General features: G+C 45.5%; 1 long non-coding RNA gene across 1 annotated transcript; it reads left to right on the plus strand.

Moving 5' to 3' along the window:
- The first annotated feature begins 328 nt into the window (after window positions 1–328).
- On the plus strand, window positions 329–8,725 carry LOC309516423. Its single transcript, XR_014212905.1, has 4 exons — window positions 329–510; window positions 4,531–4,647; window positions 7,259–7,632; window positions 8,103–8,725. It is a non-coding gene; the product is annotated as an uncharacterized lncRNA (long non-coding RNA).
- The last annotated feature ends 6,081 nt before the right edge of the window (window positions 8,726–14,806 follow it).

Consider the following 14,806-nt stretch of genomic DNA (forward strand, 5'->3'; position numbering starts at 1 on the left):
ATCTGAAGAAGTGTGCATGCACACGAAAGCTCATACCAAGAACTAACTTAGTTGGTCTTTAAGGTGCTACTGGAAGGAATTTTTTTATTTTGCAAGAACAAGGTCTGGCTGGTGGAGCCTCAAATTAAGCTGTCAGCCATTTGCCCTCTTTCTCTAGAGCATCCCATTCTCTGATACCAAGGTGAAAACAAAGGTATTTGATAAATGTAAACATTCCTCCTGGAACACGCTTCCAAAAAAAAAAAAATTCTATCCAGACAAAACTGCTGGGGTGGGGTTCCTCTTTCAGACTCTGATTCAAAGCAGGAAGGCAGCGCTCTTCACCTTGTGGTCCACTTTGCAAACTTTGCAGACTAATCCAGTGGAGAGCTGTGCCAAGCCCTGACTCATCCCCTCTTCTTAAAGGCAGAGCTGCTGAGATGCTCAGAGCGTAGAAAATGTCTCTCAAGCAAACTGCTGGCTTCTCCTGCAGGTGGCTGACTTTCTGGATAGCTCTGTCCATTGTGGAAGGTAAGTCTTCTGTGGTTTGTGATATTTTTTCAGTTGTACTTCAAAATTCAAGAGCATATGTGTGTACAGTGATGCAGCTGTACAGCAAATGTTGTTATGGTTCAGCTCTCACTTCCATACATCACTACTGGGGAAAACCATAGCTTTAACTATACGGGTCTTTGTTGGCAAGATGATGTCTCTGCTTTTTAAGATGCTGTCTAGGTTTGTCATTGCTTTTCTCCCAAGAAGCAGGAGTCTTTTAATTTCATGGCTGCTGTCACCATCTGCTGTGATCATGGAGCCCAAGAAAGTAAAATCTCCCACTGCCTCCATTTCTTCCCAGATATTAAACAGTCAAATATCAGTAGTTACAGGTAGGTAGCCGTGTTGGTCTGCCGTAGTCAAAACAAAATAAAAAAATTCCTTGCAGTAGCACCTTGGAGACCAACTAAGTTTATTATTGGTATGAGCTTTTGTGTTTTGCATGCACACGAAAGCTCATACCAATAACAAACTTAGTTGGTCTCTAAGGTGCTACTGGAAGGAATTTTTTTATTTTGTGTCAAATATCAGGTTGTTCTAGGGAAGTTTTGTGGTGTTAACATGTGAAGATAGTATCTGTCTCATTTGAGAGATCTTTAAAGCTGGCCTAGTTTGTTTGGAGCTTATTACATAGGCAATTCTAGTAAATGTTGAGGTGTTGCTTGTGGGGAAAACACTACAAAAATTTAGAAATGAAGGACACTTTGTCTACTCATTTATATAAGTGTTGATATAGTCCCTCAATTCATAATGTATAACAAGGTGGTGTACTGACACATATACAATAAAAGCACGACACCATTTAAAAAAACAGTATAAAATGGTATTTAAGAGACTGGCTAACCCAAAGCATTTAAAAATGTGCTCAAGAGACAAAGACCAAAAGCAAGAATGCTTGCCAAATCTTTGTTTGATTTAAATAAAGAATCTTCTGCCAAGGAGTCCAGGACAATGTACTTTGGGTTTTCTCATTTTTATTATTTAGACAGAGCATGTGTGTGAGTGTGACTGGACCAAGGTCACACTGTGAGCACGAAGCTGAGCAGGATTCAAACACAGGTCCCTCCCCACCCATGCCTGTACTCACTGTGTCACACTGGCTTTTCATGTGCTTAATATGGAAATAGATGTTTGCAATGGATCTCAAGAAAAGACAGCGGGACATAGATAGTTGCACATAAAGGCATATGAGTCTGGGACCAAGAGCTAAACTTGATGAAGTGTTCATTGTGTGAATGCAATTGACATGCATTTTTTTTGGGGGGGGGGGTTATATAAATTAGCAGCTAATGGGGAAGCCGAGATAATCTCTGGGCTCCGCAAGGTGGGAAAGCTCAACTTATTGCCCCTGCCATGACCCTGACAAAAACTGGCTCTCCAAAACTATCTACATTTCTATAGCAGCTCCCATCAGCACCAGTGGAGACTTCCCTAAAACTGGAAATAGCAGCCTGGGGAAGATGGTTTTTATCCCCCTTCCCCTCCTCTCTAGTCCTAAGGCTGCTCAGGCTTCCTCATAGCTGCTATTTAGGTAACACGTGTATACTATTTATTTACCACAGTATTTCAAATGTATAACCCACCCTTCCTTTCCAAAGGCAGCCCAGTGCATTTCATGATAATATAATGACATAAAAGCAATTTAAAGCAGTGCAGTAGCATATTGCAGACAACAGTTAAAACGAGCAGCGCAAAAAACTTAATACGGCTTGCAGCCAAAATTCATTTGTGCAATTTACCTCATGCCTCAGTTTGCCGTAAGTATATTCAAAATGGCATTCTAGACAGATCTGGTCCCATAGCAGTTTACTGATGGATGCATGGATTTGGGTGTTTCTGTTGTCACCTAGTCACAATCAGAGCAGCTGTTCATAATCAGCCTATTATTTTTCTGAAAGGCTGTTAGTTTCCCAGGTATTTACAATCTGTGCATCAAAGTTCATTCTGCAAAGTTTCAAACAATAAAATTGGTGTGCTTCGCTGACTCAGGCAAATCCACATTATTTAATGCATTTGAAGTGAGCTTGCTTCAAGGAAGTAAATTTTAAATGCTCCTGATACCTTTCTTTCTAGATTTTGGCACATACTTTCTATCCACATAATTGTAATTGAGTGTTACTTCCATGGGCTGGTAAATAGCAGGTCACACCCAACTACTGTGGCATAAGGAGTCTGTGTTTAGCATAGAGTGTAGGTGAGCGACTTAAATACAAATCCCACGAAGAAAACAGATACTGAAGCACTATAGAACTGTGGGTAGCTTTGGAGAGACAGTTTTTGGCCTTTGCCCGAAAGCTATATTCTGTAATGTACCATCTTCTATGAAAACGCTGTAGCAGAATGGACAATGTGATCACAAGGCACATGTTCCCTTTGAAATACCGGGATGAAGGGATTAGAGCAGCCTTTCTCAACCTGTGGGTCCCCAGGTGTTGAACTACAACTCCCATCACCTCTAGCTAGCAAGGCCACAGCTCAGGGATGATGGGAGTTGTAGTCCAACAACATCTGGGGGCCCACAGGTTGAGAACCGCTGGATTAGAGCGTCCACCGCAATTCTAGGCAGGCTAGACACCTACCGTATTTTTCGCCCTATAGGACGCACTTTTCTCCCTCCAAAAATGAAGGAGAAATGTGTGTGCGTCCTATGGGGCGAATGCAGGCTTTCGCTGAAGCCTGGAGAGCGTGAGGGGTTGGTGCGCACGGACCCCTCTCGCTCTCCAGGCTTCAGGAAGCTCTGCGCAAGCCACGGGAGCCCTCCCCCGGCTTGCGTGGAGCTGCCTCTTATCCCGAAACCCCGGCGCGCTCAGCAGTCGCGCCGGGGCTTTGGGTAGCTCCACGCAAGCCGGGGGAGGTCTCCCACGGCTTGTGCAGAGCAGCCTTTTCTGGGGGCTGGGGTCGGGGGAAGCTCGGGCTTCCCCCGTGCCAGCCCTGCGCGCGCGGGGCGGGGGAATAAAAATATTTTTCTTTATTTCCCCCCCAAAAAACTAGGTGCGCTTTATGGGCCGGTGCGTCCTATGGGGCGCAAAATACGGTAATTGCTCCTGGCATAGCTCAGTTCTTAATCTGAGAGCACCAGAAACACATGGGTGTAACCAGGATTTTTGGAGGGGGAGCAGAACCTGTTACCTATTGATTTGGGGGGGGGGTAGATGCCCCTCACTGTCCCCCCAGCTATACCCATGCTTCTGCGTGTGGTAAATTTTGCAAGGCAGCCGCTTCTGGTGACAGCCCTTACCCTGAAGAGAGTCAATAGCCAGACTCCTATAGAGAATTTGTAAATGCATGAATTGGCATGTAGACAGTATGTTCAGTTCACTTCCTAAGTTTATTGTTCCAGCCAAAGGCCAGGGCAAACACGTAGCAATAGTATTCATAAAATAATACAGAACGTACTGTACATCCATAATGTAAGTCGACATCCATCAGCTAGCTACTGTCTGAGGCTAGCCTACCTAAAAAAAAAAAAGGGGGATCATGTTGCAGCCCAGGTCTGTCCTCTTTGCCCCATGCTTACAACACTCTTGCAGATAAATGGAATTTCTGTTCCTGCTGGGGGGCAAATACTGGGACAGCACAATTCCTGCCTCATTGCACCACTGTGTATGAGTGAGATGCAGACACCTCTTCCTCCTTGTAGAGCATGTGTAGGCAAACTAAGGCCCAGGGGCCGGATCCGGCCCAATCGCCTTCTAAATCCAGCCCACGGATGGTCTGGGAATCAGCGTGTTTTTACATTAGAATGTGTCCTTTTATTTAAAATGTATCTCTGGGTTATTTGTGGGGCATAGGAATTTGTTCATTCCCCCCCCCCTAAAAAAAATATAGTCTGGCCCTCCACAAGGTCTGAGGGACAGTGGACCGGCCCCCTGCTGAAAAAGTTTGCTGACCCCTGTTGTAGAGTCTGAGGCTAAATGCACTGGCAAAATGGGCACGTCATGGTGTCTGCGTGCTTTTCCTGGCACAGTAAACTAGTTTAGGCTCTAATCTTTCTAGGGAAATATTCAAGTCATTTCTCTGGTGAAGAAAACCAGGATGTCACTGTTGAGCTGCCCACGGCAGATGATGAGCGTATTGACAACACTGAGTTCCCAGTGGGATGTGGCCCAAGAAGTAAGTATGAGAATGAAATAAGGAAAACGTGTGGATGTCCTTTACAGGCCAACAACAAGGGCTTCGGGAAAATTTATAGGCTAAGTCTACCCTACAGACTATGAGGGACGTGAGTGGCGCTATGGATTAAACCACAAAGCCTAGGGCTTGCCGATCAGAAGGTCGGCGGTTCGAATCCCCGCGATGGGGTGAGCTCCCATTGCTCGGTACCTGCTCCTAGAATCATAGAATCATAGAGTTGGAAGAGACCACAAGGGCCATCGAGTCCAACCCCCTGCCAAGCAGGAAACACCATCAGAGCACTCCTGACATATGGTTGTCAAGCCTCTGCTTAAAGACCTCCAAAGAAGGAGACTCCTGCCAACCTAGCAGTTCGAAAGCACGTCAAAGTGCAAGTAGATAAATAGGTACCACTCCAGTGGGAAGGTAAATGGCGTTTTCAATGCACTGCTCTGGTTCGCCAGAAGCGGCTTAGTCATGCTGGCCACATGACCCGGAAGCTGTACACCGGCTCCTTCGGCCAATAAAGCGAGATGAGCGCCGCAACCCCAGAGTCGGTCACGACTGGACCTAATGGTCAGGGGTCCCTTTACCTTTACCTTACAGACTGCACAGGCTAAGTCTACTCTAGAATGTTACATACAGTTTCAGGTACAGTGGTACCTCGGGTTAAGTACTTACCGTAATTCGTTCCGGAGGTCCGTTCTTAACCTGAAGCACCACTTTAGGTAATGGGGCCTCCTGCTGCTGCCGCGCCACCGGAGCACGATTTCTGTTCTCATCCTGAAGCAAAGTTCTTAACCCGAGGTACTATTTCTGGGTTAGCGGAATCTGTATCCTGAAGCGTATGTAATTCGAGGTACCACTGTACCTGGTAAAATTCTACGTCTAAAACACGTGCATCACAATTAAATTTAAATAAATGGGAGTTATTTACCATATAAACAGACTGGATCATAGATACCCTATATATATTAAAGATCTCCATACAAAGAGTGAAATCCCATTATCTCAAGGATGTGAGCACACATCCAGTTTGGAACAAGAGACAGTGGACGCAAATGCACTCTCTGGGGGATTTGAGCACCTTTCCTGTCACAAAAAGGTGTGCTTTGAGGGTTTTGGAATAAGACACCCCTGAAATGGAAGCACAGCCTTCGAGTGCAACAAGAAGGAGCTTCCACCCTAAGCCTCACTTCAGGTGGCTTTAGACAAGCCGCTATCCCTCAGCCTCCTTGCAAACCCCAGCAGGGGCACATGGATGTTGGCATGCCTGGCAACAGGGATGGAGAAGCTGGTTATGGACTACAGCTCCCATCATCCCTGACCACTGGCCAAGATAGATGGGGCGGATGGAAGTTAACAGTTCGACAACATCTGGAGGATCTGATGCTCTCTATCCCAGCCTTGTAAGCAAAAGCATATATGAATAATAATAATAATAATAATAATTTATTATTTATACCCCGCCCATCTGGCTGGGCTTCCCCAGCCACTCTGGGCGGCTTCCAAAAGAATATTAAAATACTATGATACATCAAACATTAAAAGCTTCCCTAAAAAGGGCTGCCTTCAGATGTCTTCTAAAAGTCTGGTAGTTGTTGTTCTCTTTGACATCTGGTGGGAGGGCGTTCCACAGGGAGGGCGCCACTACCGAGAAGGCCCTCTGCCTGGTTCCCTGTAACTTGGCTTCTCGCAGTGAGAATATGAATATGAAATTCTTGCATCACTCTGAAGTGCAATATAAATATGATTATGTTACTATTAAAATGCACTCCTCCCTAGTTGTGCAGGAAGGCCTTAACAAGCTCTAGAGGGGGATATATATATATATATATATATATATATATATATATATATATTACTGGGATGTGGGTGGTGCTGTGGGTTAAACCACAGAGCCTAGGGCTTGTGCTCGGTCCCTGCTCCTGCCAACCTAGCAGTTCAAAAGCATGTCAAAGTCCAAGTAGATAAATAGGTACTGCTCTGGCGGGAAGGTAAATGGTGTTTCTGTGCGCTGCTCTGGTTCGCCAGAAGCGGCTTAGTCATGCTGGCCACATGACCCGGAAGCTGTCCGCCGGCTCCCTCGGCCAGTAAAGCAAGAAGAGCACCGCAACCCCAGAGTCATCCGTGACTGGACCTAACGGTCAGGGGTCCCCTTTACCTTTTACAGTGGTACCTCAGGTTGCATACGCTTCAGTTTACACACTCCGCTAACTCAGAAATAGTACCTCGGGTTAAGAACTTTGCTTCAGGTTGAGAACAGAAAATGTGCTCCGGCGGCGTGGCAGCAGCAGGAGGCCCAATTAGCTAAAGTGGTGCTTCAGGTTAAGAACAGTTTCAGGTTAAGAATGGACCTCTGGAACGAATTAAGTACTTAACCCGAGGTACCACTGTATATATATATATTATAATATATAATACAGTGGTGCCCCGCAAGACGAATGCCTCGGAAGACGAAAAACCCGCTAGACGAAAGGGTTTTCCGTTTTTCGATGCGCTTCGCAAGACAAATTTCCCTATGGGCTTGTTGTTGGCTGAATCTGCAAGAAATGTTCTTATATAATCAAATAGTATACCAGACTTTCCTAATTAACTCCATTTGCAACAGGGCTGACGAAACGGTCCAGGGCCTTTGGTGTGCCGCGGCTCAGCAGGCTGGAGAGGGAGGAAACCGACTGCCAAATTGTCCCCTTAACAACACCAACATCGCCGACCACCAAAGCAAGAACCACAACCCCAAAAACCAGGAAGGCGACAACTCACCGTATTGTGGCGGCAGCGGCCGCACCTCGGCTGATATATTGGAGGCCTTTTTACCTGCCCAGACAGCCCACTTTCTATCGTGCTTTCGTTCCCTTTAACAGACATGCCCGTCATTGGAATGGCAAATCCGTCATTGGAATGCCCTTGTGGAATGGCAAATCCCAAAGTGAGGACTCCTCGGAAGAGAAGTGAAGGAAAAGAGACACACAACTGAGCGATGTAGGGATGATCGCGGAGTGGGCAGTGGGGTCCGGAGGGAGCACACTCCCCACCAGCAGGCAGCCACAGTCTGCCTGCGCGCGTGACCCTGGGGTGCAGGGCACATTCCCCCCCAGACAAGCCACAGCTGTCTGAACATCGTTCCCTCTCTCTGACCTTTTGTGGTCTCAGCAGTCTGCGGTGTCCTGTCTGTAACCTTTGTCTCTGAGACCTTTTGTCTCCTTCGTCATACGCTGCGCAAGGGGAAAATGACGCGGTGGAAACAGGTGCCAAAATAACTTTGCACCACCCCACGATCTCGGGACCGGAAGATGTGTAAAGGTCACAGCCCAAAATGTATCTGCCTGGTTTGCATATTTGTCTGAATAAAAGGAGGCTCCACAGGGCTGGCCGGCAGCTTGCATGCAGCTCACCTGTGCGCAGCTCACCTGATGATCAACACCTGTCTTGTGCCTTCATTTCAGAGCAAGGACTCCCTGTGGGATTGAGCAGTACTAACTCCCCCCACCCCTTAGCCACAACAGAGAACACTTTAAAGCAATGAATTTAAATCCTGGACTTAAGCCTGCAAACGGGTTAGCAGAAAAGGGCAAATCTGCCGGTGGGCTTGCGCAGTTTCTGAATCTAGGATAAAGATCTACTTGTGAACAAGTAGGTGAGCAAGATTCCTTTCGGATGGAGTTGGAAAAGGTTCTTTGTAGCAAACGGTTATGTTTCTCCCAGAAATCTGAAATTCTATAAGGAAACTATCTGGGATTCTGTAAGGTTTGATCTCTAGTAAAGAGGCAAATAGAATGAGTTTGGTTTTTCGCTACTGGCTTCTCTCGTGCTGAATTTCACTAATTCTGCCCCCTGGTCTTGCCCAGTTTCAGAATTTCTGAAATCAGAAGTTGGAAACGAGACCACAACAATCTATTTGAGGCTTGGGTTTGCATACATGGGCAACTCCTTGCCAGAGGAAGAACTGAGATGCTTGTCCAAACCTATCAGGACATTTAGACGCTGTATCATTACGCGGAAATAGTCTTCTGAAAATACTTGTGGTTTTGAAATCTACACATTCTCACAGCCTGTATCATGTAGCCGCTGTCAAATCACCGTGCTGCGTATTCTAACAGAACGGACTGCAAGCTGCTCAAATAAATGGATTCTGTTCCTTTAGCAACACAAGTTCTTTCGGATAAATTATCCAAATAGTGATCAAAGCCAGACAGAAATTTGATTAAGGCTTTTATTTACAAGAATGTGATGTACATGTCTGAACATTGCAAAGCCACAGCGCTCAGAAATTACAGGTTATTAAGCAAGTGTCGAAGTCAAAATGGTATTTTTGCGGTAACACTTTTGAGGGGAGAGGTATATATTTGTATAAAGATGATGTTACTTCATGTCACCTCGGAGAGGGTTCAGGTGTAGAATAAGCACATCTTACAATCCACAAAGGAGTTAAACAGAATTTATTACATATATACTGAAGGTTTCACCATAAATCCTGACAGACGTTTCACCTGGCAAAGGAAGTTTCCTCCCACTCCACAAGGAAGGCAGAGTTACGGTATTTCTGGCACAAATAGTATTGATTTTCATTAGCTGTAACGGCAGCATCAAAAACAAACACCCAGCACATGTAAAAAGCATGTTGCCATCAGGAATTTAAAAAAACAACAACCACCTGCTCGAAACAAAATTCAGTATAAAAAGGTCCCTGTGCTAGGAGATTACATTTAAAAATATACACCCATTTTAACAGACCAGTGAGAAATGCTTTTCAAAATAAGAGGCAATAGCTCATGTCAGTTAAAGGGGCCAGGACTGAAGATAAGACTTTCTAGAACAGGCTTCCTCAACCTCGGCCGTCCAGATGTTTTGAGACTACAATTCCCATCATCCCTGACCACTGGTCCTGCTAGCTAGGGATCATGGGAGTTGTAGGCCAAAAACATCTGGAGGACCAAGTTTGAGGAAGCCTGTCCTAGAAGGTAGGCAGCGCTTCCAATAACAGTGGAATTTGCTGCCAAGGAGTGTGGTGGAGTCTCCTTCTTTGGAGGTCTTTAAGCAGAGGCTTGACAACCATATGTCAGGAGTGCTCTGATGGTGTTTCCTGCTTGGCAGGGGGTTGGACTCGATGGCCCTTGTGGTCTCTTCCAACTCTATGATTCTATGATTCAATAAACATGCTTAGCATTTGCCTTTATTTGTTCTTAGGTAATGGTAAAAGGACCCCTGACCATTAGGTCCAGTTGCGGGGTTGCGGCACTCATCTCGCTTTATTGGCCGAGGGAGCTGGCGTACAGCTTCCGGGTCATGTGGCCAATATGACTTAGCCGCTTCTGGCGAACCAGAGCAGCCGTTTACCTTCCCGCTGGAGTGGTACCTATTTATCTACTTGCACTCTGACATGCTTTCAAACTGCTAAGTTGGCAGGAGCAGGGACTGAGCAACGGGAGCTCACCCCGTTGCAGGGATTCGAACCGCCGACCTTCTGATCGGCAAGTCCTAGGCTCTGTGGTTTAACCGACAGTGCCACCTGCGTCCCTATGCCTGAATCCAACAGATGGAGGGCCAAGCAGGGGCTGAACCCCACTGCAAAAATAACTGCCAGGGCTGCCGGCCACCTGAGGAGGGGGCTCTATATAATTCCTTCGCCGAGGTGCCAGGAGCGGCACAATTTTTGTGTTCCCCTCCCCTTGACTGTGCCATTGGCAGGGGCAGTTGACAAAGCAGGCTAGGTCGAAAGAGAGTGATTTGCCCAAAGTCCACTTTCTTCCAAAAAACAGGTTGCTGATACTTATGAGCAGTAATAATAATAATAATTTATTATTTATACCCCGCCCATCTGGCTGGGTTTCCGCAGCCACTCTGCGCGGCTTCCAACAGAATATTAAAATACAATAATCCTTCAAACATTAAAAGCTTCCCTAAACAGGGCCGCCTTCAGATGTCTTCTAAAAGTCTGGTAGTTATTTTTCTCTTTGACATCTGGTGGGAGGGCGTTCCATGGGGTGGGTGCCACCACCGAGAAGGCCCTCTGCCTGGTTCGCTGCAACTTGGCTTCTCGCAACGAGGGAACCACCAGAAGGCCCTCAGCGCTGGACCTCAGAGCAGAACGATGGGGGTGGAGACGCTCCTTCAGGTATACTGGACCGAGGCCGTTTAGGGCTTTAAAGGTCAGCACCAACACTTTGAATTGTGCTGGGAAACATACTGGGAGCCAGTGTAGGTCTTTTTTCTGAGGGAACGCATGGGTACGCACACCCCTAAACATTTTGTGAATCTAGGTTTGGCCTCACTGAGAGGCAGTATTTCAATGTGAGTAGGAAAATGAGAGTACCCCTGAACATTCCCCCCCCCCCAGAAAAAAGCACTGCTTATGAGTGCAAGTTGTTGATTAAAGAGTTGGTCGCATGTTGAACAGTTCAAGTGTGGTGACATGCAACTAGTGCAACCCTTTCTTTTGGTAAAGCAATTCCACTCAACCAGCATAAATATCAACCACACTGGCACCCTGGGTACCATTCTTGCAATATGCCTAATAAGCAAACCTTGACATGCATTATTCAAATTTCCCTGTCACGTCTGAAGGAATGCACATTATAGCAAAACAATAGTTCCTGGTGGGAAAAAGCCTATAGACACTGACACAGAGATCAAAGTTACTTTATAAAACCAAATGCTACCGCAGATTCGTAGATCGTTTAAAATTTGCAATAAAAAGTGAGTTTGATAACGGAGACTATTACTCTAAGAAGACAAAATAAAGTAGCAGAAATGTGGAACAAGGGACATATTGCGTGGTGATGTGAGCTTTCCGGTCAGCTAACCGAAGCTATATTTGTTTAAATTCTACCAAGAGCAGCCAATCAGGAGGCTGGGCGGTATTTGCAACAATTATGTTAAGAAAGCTGGGTTTATGACTTGGCTGCACCACGATAAGGTAAAGGGACCCCTGACCATTAGGTCCAGTCGTGCCCGACTCTGGGGTTGCGGCGCTCATCTCGCTTTATTGGCTGAGGGAGCCGGCGTACAGCTTCCGGGTCATGTGGCCAGCAGGACTAAGCCGCTTCTGGCGAACCAGAGCAGCGCACAGAAATGCCATTTACCTTCCCGCCAGAGCGGTACCTATTTCTACTTGCACTTTGACGTGCTTTCAAACTGCTAGGTTGGCAGGAGCAGGGACCGAGCAACGGGAGCTCACCCTGTCGCGGGGATTCGAACCGCCGACCTTCTGATCGGCAAGTCCTAGGCTCTGTGGTTTAACCCACATCGCTGCCCGCGTCCCCATCCTATCTTTTCAAAAAACCAGTTGGGAACATACCGTTAACAATGTAATACTGAGAACAAACGAGGTACAGTTTTGTTTTTCCAAATTTGCTGCCTTGAAAGTAGTCGAGCAAGCAGCTTCCATGTTTAAGACCCTAAGAAGCTTTAGAAAATAAAACACAGCTTGCTCATTTAAAGCTAGCCTTGTTAGCTGCATTGCCCAATGACTTATATGATCCACATGTGTTTTTCTTAAAAGTGGAGACCAGATCACTCCAACAGGAAACACAAATGACATTTCTGTACTGTAAAAATGTATTGGTTTTATACCAGTTTAACTGTCACGGCTTCCCCCAAAGAACTGGGAACTGCAGCTTGTGTACAGCGTTGAGAATTCGCTCTAAAGAATTCCAGTTCCCAATTTGTCTGGTGGTGAGAAGGAATCACTATCAAACCAGTTTAAATCTGTGTTGTAGATATAAAATGCTACATGTTCTGTTATTATTATCCCACCAATGTATACAGTGCTTTATAGCAGCACATATTTATACACTTAAAACGTCATCAGCGCCCAGAGCTTGCAAACGTGCTAAGAAGGTTGAGCTACAAAGAAAAGCACTTGCAGATACAGATTATTTACAGACAAGAGTTTTCCAACTTCTTGGATGAGGTTTCTCAGATAAGCTCTTTAGAAAGGCCTATTGTCAATTCACATTATCCGGGACGGGGGGCGGGTGAACATTCACCAGAACTCATGCAGAATGTGCACATAATCCAGCCATAAAGGGGGAGCTCTGCACATTTCCTGGTCAATCATACATAATCTCCAGCAGGCCTTGGGAAATGTGCATATAATCAACTTCATTTTTATACGTTCTTCAGCCATCATGCATAATCTCTAACAGGCTTTGGGAAAGTGAATATCTCAAATGCATTTTGTGCATTCAATGGGTTATAAACACATTCTCCAGTCAGTATGCAGATTCTCCAAGAAGCATGACCTATAAAGCCTTAAAAGGCTCAAACCTGCCATACCTCAAGGATCACCTCTCCCCATATGAACCTGCCCGGACCCTGAGATCATCCTCTGAGGCCCTTTTTTGTGTGCCTCCTCCACGAGAGGTCTGGGGGTGGCAATATGAGAGCAGGGCCTTTCCTGCAGTGGCTCCCAGCTTGTGGAATACTCTTCCCCAGGGTCACTGAGCTGGTGTCTTCGTCACATATCTTTAGGCGCTAGGCAAAAACATTCTTCTTTTCCCAGGCCTTAGCCAATCTATGGCTATGGAGGGGGGTATTTTTAAAAAAATTGGTACTGTTATCTATTTTTGTGTTTTTATATTGTAAACCGCCCTGTGATCCTCAGATGAAGCGTGGTATAGAAATTCAATAAAAATTACCGTAATAATAACAACAACATGCTTTTCCTCCCTACATCTCTTGTTCGGAAGTGTGTAATCTGCACCCTGAAGAGTAATTTGGTGTGCGATCTGGCCCCCTGTCTAATCTTACACTCTTACAATCATACCCTCCAGCTGAGCAATAAGAAGGGGTGGGGCTCCAGCTAAATATTAACCCCCCCCCCGAAATCCAGCTCTCTTTTCAGCACAGCTTCTAAACCTTCCCTCCCTCTTTCACAATTCTGATGGAAATCCCCCCGCCCAAATGCCGCTATTAAGAAAAGGGCTGTTGGAAGATTATGCATAAAGACCAGGAAATGTGCACAATTCCCTCTATATGGCTGGATTATGTGCACATGGATGGCATTTATTTACACAAAAATATCCATGAGAAAAATCAGGACCAGGATAAAATAGTCATCATGCTTGAGCTACAAGCCTAGGATGAGTGAAGGGGAAAATGAGGAACAAGGGCGACTCCATATGTTTTTATTTATCTAACAAAATGTATATACCGCTTGATTATAATGAAACGTCTAAGCGGTCCACAAGAAGTAATATGATGTTTTTGTTGAATTGAATCTATGCAATCTTACCAGGAAACATAGATGTACGTATACAGTGTTAGGATTCATTCTGCGCGTTGCAGTCATGGGATTATTTTTATCACATGACCGTGTATGTTTTCATTCCACATTGTGGGAAGTGATGGAGACAGGATAATTTTATGACTGTGTTTCCGTGATGTAGGACGTTTGTCCTTTCGCTTTGCTGTCTGATGCTGAAGAGGAAGGAGCGGAGTTACGATGCTCCAAGTGTGTATAATAATCATAATAATTTATTATTTATACCCTGCCCATCTGGCTGGGCTTCCCCACCCACTCTGGGCGGCTTCCAAAAAAATATTAAAATACTGTAATACATTAAACATTAAAAGCCTCCCTAAACATAGGGAAATAAACGTATACGTAAATAAACATAGTTTAGCCAAAATGCTGCGCTACTGAATCTGAACGCTGACTGCCTATACTCTGCAGATCCTGAAGTGTGCTGATGCCTCTGAGGCATAGCTGTCAACTTCCCTTTTCTTGCGAGGAATCCTATTTGGAATAAAGGAATTTCCCTTTAAAAAAGGGAAACGTTGGCAGCTATGCTCTGAGGTATCAGTCGCTGTGATGTTTGGGCTGGAGAAAGCTTTTGAATCTCCCAAACGACCAGCCAGGAGGGAGAGAACATGCCAGTCGGGTATGTCTCTCTGCTGGACTCTTACTCGTGTGTAGGACCTCCTGACGTACATAACTGCTACAGAAGATTTCAGGTACTCTTACAATATGAGCAGCAATCAGTATACACATCTTATTATGGTTAGTGGGAACCCGAGGAGAACTACTTAGAAGTAATCTGTTTTGTAGCCATCACATGCACAAGTCAGCATTGACAACAGTTAAAATCCTTTCTTTCCTTTAGAGATTGCAAAAACTATATGATCTAACACTGCATCATGATGCAAGCTGTTT

The sequence above is a fragment of the Podarcis vaucheri genome (assembly GCF_965113315.1).
Source record: "Podarcis vaucheri genome assembly, chromosome: 13".
Taxonomy (NCBI): Eukaryota; Metazoa; Chordata; class Lepidosauria; order Squamata; family Lacertidae; genus Podarcis; species Podarcis vaucheri.